This window comes from Oncorhynchus kisutch, unplaced genomic scaffold (assembly GCF_002021735.2).
Source record: "Oncorhynchus kisutch isolate 150728-3 unplaced genomic scaffold, Okis_V2 scaffold1917, whole genome shotgun sequence".
NCBI lineage: Eukaryota > Metazoa > Chordata > Actinopteri > Salmoniformes > Salmonidae > Oncorhynchus > Oncorhynchus kisutch.
Window position 1 is genome coordinate 1 of NW_022263862.1, and position 10,459 is coordinate 10,459.

The 10,459-nt window shown below is 40.4% G+C and overlaps 5 non-coding genes across 5 annotated transcripts; 1 reads left to right on the forward strand and 4 right to left on the reverse strand.

The window, feature by feature from the left end:
- The first annotated feature begins 2,462 nt into the window (after positions 1 to 2,462).
- On the forward strand, positions 2,463 to 2,545 carry trnal-cag (transfer RNA leucine (anticodon CAG)). The gene has a single exon. It is a non-coding gene; the product is annotated as a tRNA-Leu (tRNA).
- A 1,102-nt stretch (positions 2,546 to 3,647) lies between these two features.
- On the reverse strand, positions 3,648 to 3,721 carry trnan-auu (transfer RNA asparagine (anticodon AUU)). Its single transcript has one exon. It is a non-coding gene; the product is annotated as a tRNA-Asn (tRNA).
- Positions 3,722 to 4,600: 879 nt separating this feature from the next.
- Positions 4,601 to 4,673, reverse strand: trnaf-gaa (transfer RNA phenylalanine (anticodon GAA)). The gene has a single exon. It is a non-coding gene; the product is annotated as a tRNA-Phe (tRNA).
- Positions 4,674 to 5,706: 1,033 nt separating this feature from the next.
- On the reverse strand, positions 5,707 to 5,779 carry trnaf-gaa (transfer RNA phenylalanine (anticodon GAA)). Its single transcript has one exon. It is a non-coding gene; the product is annotated as a tRNA-Phe (tRNA).
- Positions 5,780 to 5,859: 80 nt separating this feature from the next.
- On the reverse strand, positions 5,860 to 5,934 carry trnai-aau (transfer RNA isoleucine (anticodon AAU)). Its single transcript has one exon. It is a non-coding gene; the product is annotated as a tRNA-Ile (tRNA).
- Positions 5,935 to 10,459: the final 4,525 nt, after the last annotated feature.

The following is a 10,459-nucleotide window of genomic DNA, read 5'->3' on the forward strand; positions in this document are numbered from 1 at the left end:
TTGCTTGGACCAAGAAACACGAGCAATGGACCTTAGACTGGTGGAAATCTGTCCTTTGGTCTGATGAGGTCCAAATTGGAGATATTTGCCTTTCAATGTGTGTGTAAAGACTCCAGGGTGTTTACTTGGGTCTACTCTTCATTATAAACTATTTGTTGAATGGTTTAAAATCCATCAGAAGCTGAATAAGTCTTGATGGGGACAGAGCTTGTTTTGACAAGGAAAGTGAAAAAGGACTGAGGGAAAGTAAAATGGAAAATACATGGAAGAACCTCAAAGAACATTACATTTTCAAGATCGTGTAACATCAAACATAACATCAAAATGCATCTTACTATTCCTGCCCTTACGAAAAACCACATGATTTCAACTGACATTTTATGTGAATCATGTGAAAACATGTTTTGGAACACAACATGATCACATTTTCACATGTGTCGTTAATGTAATCACATGTTGCTTTACATGTTATCACATTATCTTCACATAAGATTACATTAAAACATGTTTTTGGAACACTTCCCGTGTTCACATGTGAAATTCATGTGTTTTTTGCGTAAACACCCTGCAGTTCCACACTCAAGGATCTTAATAATGCTTTAAATGCACATGTATGATTGTGCATGTGTAATGGGTTGAAAACAAAGTCACTAAAAACAGACACCCATTTTTTATTTATCCCCCCATTTGTTTATGTATTTGTCTTAATGTATCTAAATTGTATTTTCTACATACTTTATCGTCAGCAGTCCATCAGGCCAATAGATGGCGCTGTTGCACTGTTGTAGCAGGAGAAACAGCAAGTTCTGGTCAAGGGCTCACCATCTGCAGAATAAGGACCAGAACTTTACAGAGGTAAACTGTGTCTGTTCTTTTACTATTACAGGTATGTAACAGCACTTCAAAACGTTCAAATATATACACAATATGTAATAACATGCTATTTAACAACTTTGTCAAGATATTATCACGTTAGGAAAGGTTTTGTTTTGGCTTTGTGTCGAACTGAGTGAGAGAAGAAGGTGATTTACATTGAGTGGGAGTATATGTTAGCTTGATGCTAGCTGAGGTAAAAAAACAAACATTTACGAGTCACATAGACTATGTTTACTGAGTAGCTGACTTGTACTGGATATAGTCTAGGATATTTTTTTATCAAGAATACATTTGTTAGGGATTTCTGAGTTGGTTTTACATGTTATTAGTTGTTTTGGGTAAAATTGATCCTCTCAGATCTCCACAAGTACATAGGGATTAGTTGTCCATTTGGGATAGGACTGCAGGCCATCTATCCCCCCTCACACCTTTACACACCTGGTTATCCATCCTTCTAGCTCTATAGGCCACAGTAGCATAGGTTACAGGTTTGTAGTCAAGCCAGAGATTTCAGGTGAGATCCCATGATACACTCAAATCAAATCAAATTTTATTTGTCACAAACACATGGTTAGCAGATGTTAGTGCGAGTGTAGCGAAATGCTTGTGCTTCTAGTTCCGACAATGCAGTAATAACCAACAAGTAATCTAGCTAACAATTCCAAAACTACTACCTTATAGACACAAGTGTAAGGGGATAAAGAATATGTACATAAAGATATATGAATGAGTGATGGTACAGAGCGGCATAGGCAAGATACAGTAGATGGTATTGAGTGCAGTATATACATATGAGATGAGTATGTAAACGAAGTGGCATAGTTAAAGTGGCTAGGGATACATGTATTACATAAGGATACAGTAGATGATATAGAGTACAGTATATACGTATACATATGAGATGAATAATGTATCCCATGATACACTCAACAATACAACAACACGATTCTCATGAATAACCATTAAGCCATTTTCTAAGATTTCCCCCATTTTGACATGTGGAAACCTGTTGTCACTCTTACCCTGACGGATAGCTCCAGACACTTTTTTGGTCCTATCTGAGGCATTTTTAAATTCATGTCAAAATGGCCATATTCTGAAGACACTCTTAAAGTCTGCAGGGTAATCGAACTGGCCACATCTAAAGTCAAGCCACAGGTCACAGGTGAGCTGCCTTGTTAAACCCTAAAAATAAATAATAACACGATTGCGTTGAAAATACCCATTAAGCCATTTGTTAAGATTTCCCCCATGTGGACCTGTTGTCACTCTTACCCTGATGATTGCTGATATTTACAGACACTTTTTCGGTCTTATCTGAGGAATTTTATCATTTATATCAGAATGGCCATATTCTGAGGCCAGTTTAGCGTTCATTCAATGACGATTTACTACTCTTTTCCATTGAAGGCCATATTGAGGTTAAATCAATGACTGGAGTTTTTCATTGATAAAAACAAATGACTATTGAAAGTGCAAGTCGGTATCGTGCATAAATTTACTGGTCTCTGTGGTGATTGCGTTGCTGTGCCTATTTCTACTTTTACCCCATACTCTTTAACCCGATACCCAGGTACTGTGCTGTAGTCAGGATGGCCGAGCGGTCTAAGGCGCTGCGTTCAGGTCGCAGTCTCCCATGGAGGCGTGGGTTCAAATCCCACTTCTGACAGTTGTTTAGTGCCTCTCAGGAGTCATGCTGCTTAGCAGTAATAATAAGATGATGAAATAACAATTTATAATAAACACTCTCAAATGAAAACCTTCTGGAGCTGACCAAAGATCAAGGAAATTAGAAAACAGCTGTACTTAATAATGAATGAGGGGAACAATTCATTTTATTGCATTATAATGAGTTAATGAGTTACTGCATTGTCTTTCAGTTGTAAAATTATCACTTTCTGTAGGCTATGCCTGGTGGCCCATTCACTGCTGACAAGACTGTTGTCGTGGCCGAGTGGTTAAGGCGATGGACTAGAAATCCATTAGGATCTTCCTGCTGCAGACGACGAAATGACTCTTTCTTGAACCATCCGGCTGGTTGATGACGTGATTAGTGTTTCTTTATCACAATCATCTCCTCTCAGATCTGCCACATGTACATAGGTGAATTAGCTTGTCCATTTGGGATAGGATCCACCTCAACACCTTTACACACCTCGGTTATCCATCCTTCTAGCTCTATAGGCCACAGTAGCATAGGTTACCGGTTGGTAGTGCAAGGCCACAAGATTTCAGGTGAGATCCCATGATACACTCACGATTCTCATTGAACTAATCCATTTAAGCCATTTTCTAAAATTTCCCCCATTTTGGCCATTGTGGAAAACCTTTGTCACTCTTACCCTGACGGATAGCTCCAGACACTTTTTTGGTCCTATCTGAGGCATTTTTAAATTCATGTCAAAAATGGCCATATTCTGAACCAACCTATAGGACACCTACTGTCATGTAACAATGACAAGCAACTTCCTGTAACACTGATGTCAAAATGTCAGATGAAAAAGAAGGACCTTACTGACTTTCATAGGAGCAGCGTAGCACACACCATTGAGGCCCACAAACAAAGCTGGGATAGTTTCCTTGAGGCCAGAGCATGAAGGAAAGAACAAATACAAATGCCGAAACCAGGGCTCGAAACCAGGGACCTTTAAATCTTCAGTCTAACGCTCTCCCAACTGAGCTATTTCGGCAATTAACTAAATTTTATTCTGTGGCACCCTTGACCATTCACATGCATGTGACTCACAATTTTGACAGTCAAAAGTACATCATAGCCAGTACGGGGATCGAACCCATGACCTTGGCGTTAATAGCACCACGCTCTAACCAACTGAGCTAACCAGACACTAGCTATTGGATTCAATTGTTGAGATGCACCGAGCCTCTGCAAGTGCTGGAGCGTAAACTAACAAGTCAACAAACAGCATAGCCTGACAAGACTGGACCCTCTTGGACGCTTCTTGCGGAATTCCAAACGGCTGGGGAATTAGCTCAAATACTTTGCATGTCGTGAGGTAGTGGGATCGATGCCAGCATGCTCCAAAATCACATTGTTTTATGGATCCAAGAAACTCCAGTTCACACTTCATGCAGCCTTGTCTTACGACAACCTACTGTCATGTAAACAATGACAAGAAACTGTCATTTAACAATGACAAGCAACTCTCATGTAATACTGATGTCACAATGTCAGATGAGAAAGAAGACATTACTTACTTTCAGAGAGCAGCGTATCACACACTCTAACCAACTGAGCTAACCAGCCGCTGGCTACAGAGCACAATTGTTGAGATGCACCGAGCCTCTGCAAGTGCTGGAGCGCAAACTAACAAGTCCACCAACAGCATAGACCTGACAAGACTGGACACTCTTGGTTGCTCCTTGTGGCAATTCCAGAGCAGCTGGGGAATTTGATCAATTGGTATTGTGTTTGCTTAGCATGCTATAGGTAGTGGGATCGATGCCCGCATTCCCCAAAAACACATTTTTTTGTGGATCCAAGAAAGCTCCAGTTCACACTTCATGCAGCCTTGTCTTACGACAACCTACTGTCATGTAACAATGACAAGCAACTTTCCTGTAACACTGATGTCAAAATGTCAGATGAAAAAGCAAGACATTACTTACTTTCAGAGGAGCAGCGTAGCACACGCCATTGAGGCCCACAAACAAAGCTGTGGATAGTTTCCTTGAAGCCAGAGCAGAAAGAAAGAACAAATACAAATGCCGAAACCCGGGATCGAACCAGGGACCTTTAGATCTTCAGTCTAACGCTCTCCCAACTGAGCTATTTCGGCAATTCACTAAATTCAATTCTGTGGCAACCTTGACAATTCACATGCATGTGACTCACAATTTTGACAGTCAAAAAGTACATCATAGCCAGTACGAGGATCGATCTCATGACCTTGGCGATATTAGCACCAAGCTCTAACCAACTGAGCTAACCGCCACTAGTTATTAGACGCAATTGTTGAGATGCACCGAGCCTCTGCAAGTGCTGGAGCGTAAACTAACAAGTCAACCAACAGCATAGCCTGACAAGACTGGACCCTCTTGGTTGCTTCTTGCGGAATTTCCAAACGGCTGGGGAATTAGCTCAAATACTTTGCATGCGTGAGGTAGTGGGATCGATGCCCGCATGCTCCAAAATCACATTGTTTTATGGATCCAAGAAAACTCCAGTTCACACTTCATGCAGCCTTGTCTTACGACAACCTACTGTCATGTAAACAATGACAAGAAACTGTCATGTAACAATGACAAGCAACTCTCATGTAATACTGATGTCACAATGTCAGATGAGAAAGAAGACATTACTTACTTTCAGAGAGCAGCGTATCACACACTCTAACCAACTGAGCTAACCAGCCGCTGGCTACAGAGCACAATTGTTGAGATGCACCGAGCCTCTGCAAGTGCTGGAGCGCAAACTAACAAGTCCACCAACAGCATAGACTGACAAGACTGGACACTCTTAGTTGCTCCTTGTGGCAATTCCAAACAGCTGGGGAATTTGATCAATTGGTATTGTGTTTGCTTAGCATGCTATAGGTATTGGGATCGATGCCCGCATTCCCCAAAAACACATTTTTTTGTGGATCCAAGAAAGCTCCAGTTCACACTTCATGCAGCCTTGTCTTACGACAACCTACTGTCATGTAACAATGACAAGCAACTTTCCTGTAACACTGATGTCAAAATGTCAGATGAAAAAGCAAGACATTACTTACTTTCAGAGGAGCAGCGTAGCACACGCCATTGAGGCCCACAAACAAAGCTGTGGATAGTTTCCTTGAAGCCAGAGCATAAAGAAAGAACAAATACAAATGCCGAAACCCGGGATCGAACCAGGGACCTTTAGATCTTCAGTCTAACGCTCTCCCAACTGAGCTATTTCGGCAATTCACTAAATTAATTCTGTGGCACCCTTGACAATTCACATGCATGTGACTCACAATTTTGACAGTCAAAAGTACATCATAGCCAGTACGGGGATCGAACCCATGACCTTGGCAGTTATTAGCACCACGCTCTAACCAACTGAGCTAACCGGCCACTATCAATTGGGTGCAATTGTTGAGATGCACCGAGCCTCTGCAAGTGCTGGCGAGTAAACTAACAAGTCAACCAACAGCATAGCCTGACAAGACTGGACCCTCTTGGTTGCTTCTTGCGGAATTTCCAAACGGCTGGGGAATTAGCTCAAATACTTTGCATTCGTGAGGTAGTGGGATCGATGCCCGCATGCTCCAAAATCACATTGTTTTATGGATCCAAGAAAGCTCCAGTTCACACTTCATGCAGCCTTGTCCTACGACAACCTACTGTCATGTAACAATGACAAGAAACTGTCATGTAACAATGACAAGCAACTCTCATGTAATACTGATGTCACAATGTCAGATGAAAATGCAAGACATTACTTACTTTCAGAGGAGCAGCGTAGCACACACCATTGAGGCCCACAAACAAAGCTGTGGATAGTTCCCTTGAAGGCAGAGCATGAAGAAAGAACAAATACAAATTCCGAAACCCGGGATCGAACCATGGACCTTTAGATTCTGTGGCACCCATGACAATTTACATGCATGTGACTCTCAATTTTATTAGCTTTATTAGCACCACACTCTAACCAACTGAGCTAACCGGCCACTAGCTATTGGGCGCAATTGTTGAGATGCACCGAGCCTCTGCAAGTGCTGGCGCATAAACTAACAAGTCAACCAACAGCATATCCTGACAAGACTGGACCCTCTTGGTTGCTTCTTGCGGAATTTCCAAACGGCTGGGGAATTAGCTCAAATACTTTGCATTCATGAGGTAGTGGGATCAATGCCCGCATGCTCCAAAATCACATCTTTGTCCTCCAAACACGACGAGTTGAGTTTTTACCAAAAAGTAACATTTTGGTTTCATCTGACCATATGACATTCTCCCAATCTTCTTCTGGATCATCCAAATGCTCTCTAGCAAACTTCAGACGGGCCTGGACATGTACTGGCTTAAGCAGGGGGATACGTCTGGCACTGCACGATTTTAGTCCCTGGCGGCGTAGTGTGTTACTGATGGTAGGCTTTGTTACTTTGGTCCCAGCTTTCTGCAGGTCATTCACTAGGTCTGGTGTCCTTTGACAGCTCTTTGGTCTTGGCCATAGTGGAGTTTGGAGTGTGACTGTTTGAGGTTGTGGACAGGTGTCTTTTATACTGATAACAAGTTCAAACAGGTGCCATTAATACAGGTAACGAGTGGAGGACAGAGGAGCCTCTTAAAGAAGTTACAGGTCTGTGAGAGCCAGAAATCTTGCTTGTTTGTAGGTGACCAAATAATTATTTTCCACCATAATTTGCAAATAAATTCATTAAAAATCCTACAATGTGATTATCTGGATTTTTTTTCTCATTTTGTCGGTCATAGTTGAAAGTGTACCTATGATGAAAATTACAGGCCTCATCTTAAGTGGGAGAATTTGCACAATTGGTGGCTGACTAAATAATTTTTGCCCCACTATCTCATCTACTCACACATTATCATATATTGCCTGAAATGGAAGGAACCCGGGAATTAATATCTGCCTCATCCCAGGCCTCATAAAATATTTACAAAACATATTACACTTAGGATTTAAAAATATAGGCTGATTTAAAATATTTTCTAAAATGGTACATTCATAATAAATATTTGGTAAAAACTGCCCCCAATCCTCAAACACTTCTCTATAAAACAAAAGTATATTACCTAACATTTCCATTTTTACTCTAATTGCTGTTTTCCTTACACTTAAATCTACCAACTTCAAGCGATTTTTCACCCCCTTCCCATCCCATAAAAAATTACTAAAATCTTATTCATTTCAGATAAAACCCATTCTGGCATATCCGAAACGTTCATTACATAAATAAAAATTGACATCAATGAATTTATTACAATTACTTTCCCTTTTAATTTCAAAGACTACCCGCCTCTACATATTTACCACCTTCCTAACTTTATTACACCACTCCATGTCAAATCCCTAGCTTCCATTTCCTTCACTCCTAACATCTTAATAATCTTTTACCACCTTAAAAGTACATTTCCCCTCATTAATCTTACTCATTACTACTGACTTCTCCATGTTAACCTTTGCACCTGATGCTTGTCCATATACTTTAAAACACTCCATCACCCTTTTTACACTTCCCTCATCTCTAACTGTTATTGTGGTATCATCTGCGTCTTGATGAATCAAACTAAAACCTCCTTGTGGAGTCTGTACACAATTTATAAGATCTTTTTTTCAGAAATGCTGCTAAAGGTTCTACCGATAAACAAATAATAAAGCTGATAAAGGGCACCCCTGTCTCACAGATCTCTCAAGAATAAAATAATCAGTAAAAACCCCATTACACATTTCCCTACTTTTTGCCGCCTTATATAATTTTATCCATCCTATTATTGTATTACCAAAACCATATTTATCCATTACCCTAAACATAAAATCATGTTCCACCCTATCAAAAGCTTTATTTAAATCTATGCTTAACTATTTTATTTATCACATACAATTAATACAATTAGATCAGCAATATCTCTACCAGGCACACTATAATTCTGTGTAGGTGCTATAATATCATTTAAAACTTGCTTCATTCTATTTGCCAGTATCTTAGTTAAAACCTTATAATCTGAATTTAATAAACTAATTGGCCTATAATTCTCCAGTTTCAATTTGCTCCCCTTATTTTTATATAAAATCATTATCAGCCCTGTCACCATAGATTCTGAAACATTATTATTATCCTCCATATATTGATAAACTTCCAATAATATAGGTGCTAAAAACTTTTATATATTTTATAAAACTCTGCAATTATCCCATCTACTCCAGGACTCTTATTTATTGTAAACCCTTAGATCGCATCTTTTTAACTTCATTCACTGTTATCTCCCCATCACACATTTGTTTATCCTCTACATCAATTTGCACATCCACACTATCCAATATCTCCTTTACACACCCCTCATCCACCTCCCCTTTCTTAAATAAATCCTTTAAAAAAATGCTGCACTGTTTCTAATATCTCTACATAATCATTGCCAACTTCACCCTATACATTTTCAATCTTTCTAATATACACTGCTCAAAAAAAAGGGAACACTAAAATAACACAGCCTAGATCTGAATGAATGAAATGTTCTTATTAAATACTTTTTTCTTTACACAGTTGAATGTGCTGACAACATAATCACACAAAAATGATCAATGGAAATCAAATGTATCAACCCATGGAGGTCTGGATTTGGAATCACACTCAAAATTAAAGTGGAAAACCATGACCTCTACAACGCCTGGGCATGCTCCTGATGAGATGGCGGATGGTCTCCTGAGGGATCTCCTCCTGGACTAAAGCATCCGCCAACTCCTGGACAGTCTGTGGTGGATTGAGTGAGACATGATGTCCCAGATGTGCTCAATTGGATTCAGGTCTGGGGAATGCGCGGGCCAGTCCATAGGATCAATGCCTTCCTCTTGCAGGAACTGCTGACACACTCCAGCCACATGAGGTCTAGCATTGTCTTGCATTAGGAGGAACCCAGGGCCAACCACACCAGCATATGGTCTCACAAGGGGTCTGAGGATCTCATCTCGGTACCTAATGGCAGTCAGGCTACCTCTGGCGAGCACAGAGGGCTGTGCGGTCCCCCAAAGAAATGCAAGTTGAAGTTTTGTAAACAAATCCAATCTCACGAAGCGTGTTCATTAGGAGCAGACGAAATGTCAAAAAGTTCGATTACAGTCCGTAGAAACATGTCAAACAATGTATAGAATCAATCTTTAGGATGTTGTTAAAATAAATCTTCAATAATGCTCCAACCGGAGAATTCCTTTGTCTGTAGAATTGCGATGGAACAGAGCTCGCTCTCATGTGAACGAGCTCAAGGCATTCTGCCAGACCTCTGACTCATTCCCCTCTCATTCGCCCTCACCTCACAGTAGAAGCATCAAACAAGGTTCTAAAGCCTGTTGACATCTAGGAAGTGCAACATGACCAATATCCCACTGTCTTCAATAGGGAATGAGTTGAAAAACGAACAACCTCAGATTTCCCACTTCCTGGTTGGATTTTTTTCTCAGGTTTTTGCCTGCAATATGTGTTCTGTTATACTCACAGACATCATTCAAACGGTGTTAGAACCTTCAGAGGGTTTTCTATCAAAATATACTAATATATGCATATCTTAGCTTCTGGGACTGAGTAGCAGGCATTTTACTCTGGGCACCTCTGGACAAGAAGATAATAAGAAGCCATAAGAAGATAAGACTCATCTATGTATCTGTGCCAATATAGCAGGAAACCAATTAAGACATATCGATTTTGGGGTGTAGTTACCCTTTAACTAGGCATGTCAGATAAGAATGACGGCCTAGGAACTGCCTTGTTCAGGGGCAGATTTTTACCTTCTCGGCTCAGGGATTTGATCTTGCGACCTTCTGGTTACTAGTCCAACGCTCTACCCACCTGCCCGCCCAAGATTGAACTCGTATAATATTATAAAATGCACTTCTTTCAATAAAGTGTTTCACATTCTCCACTGGTTG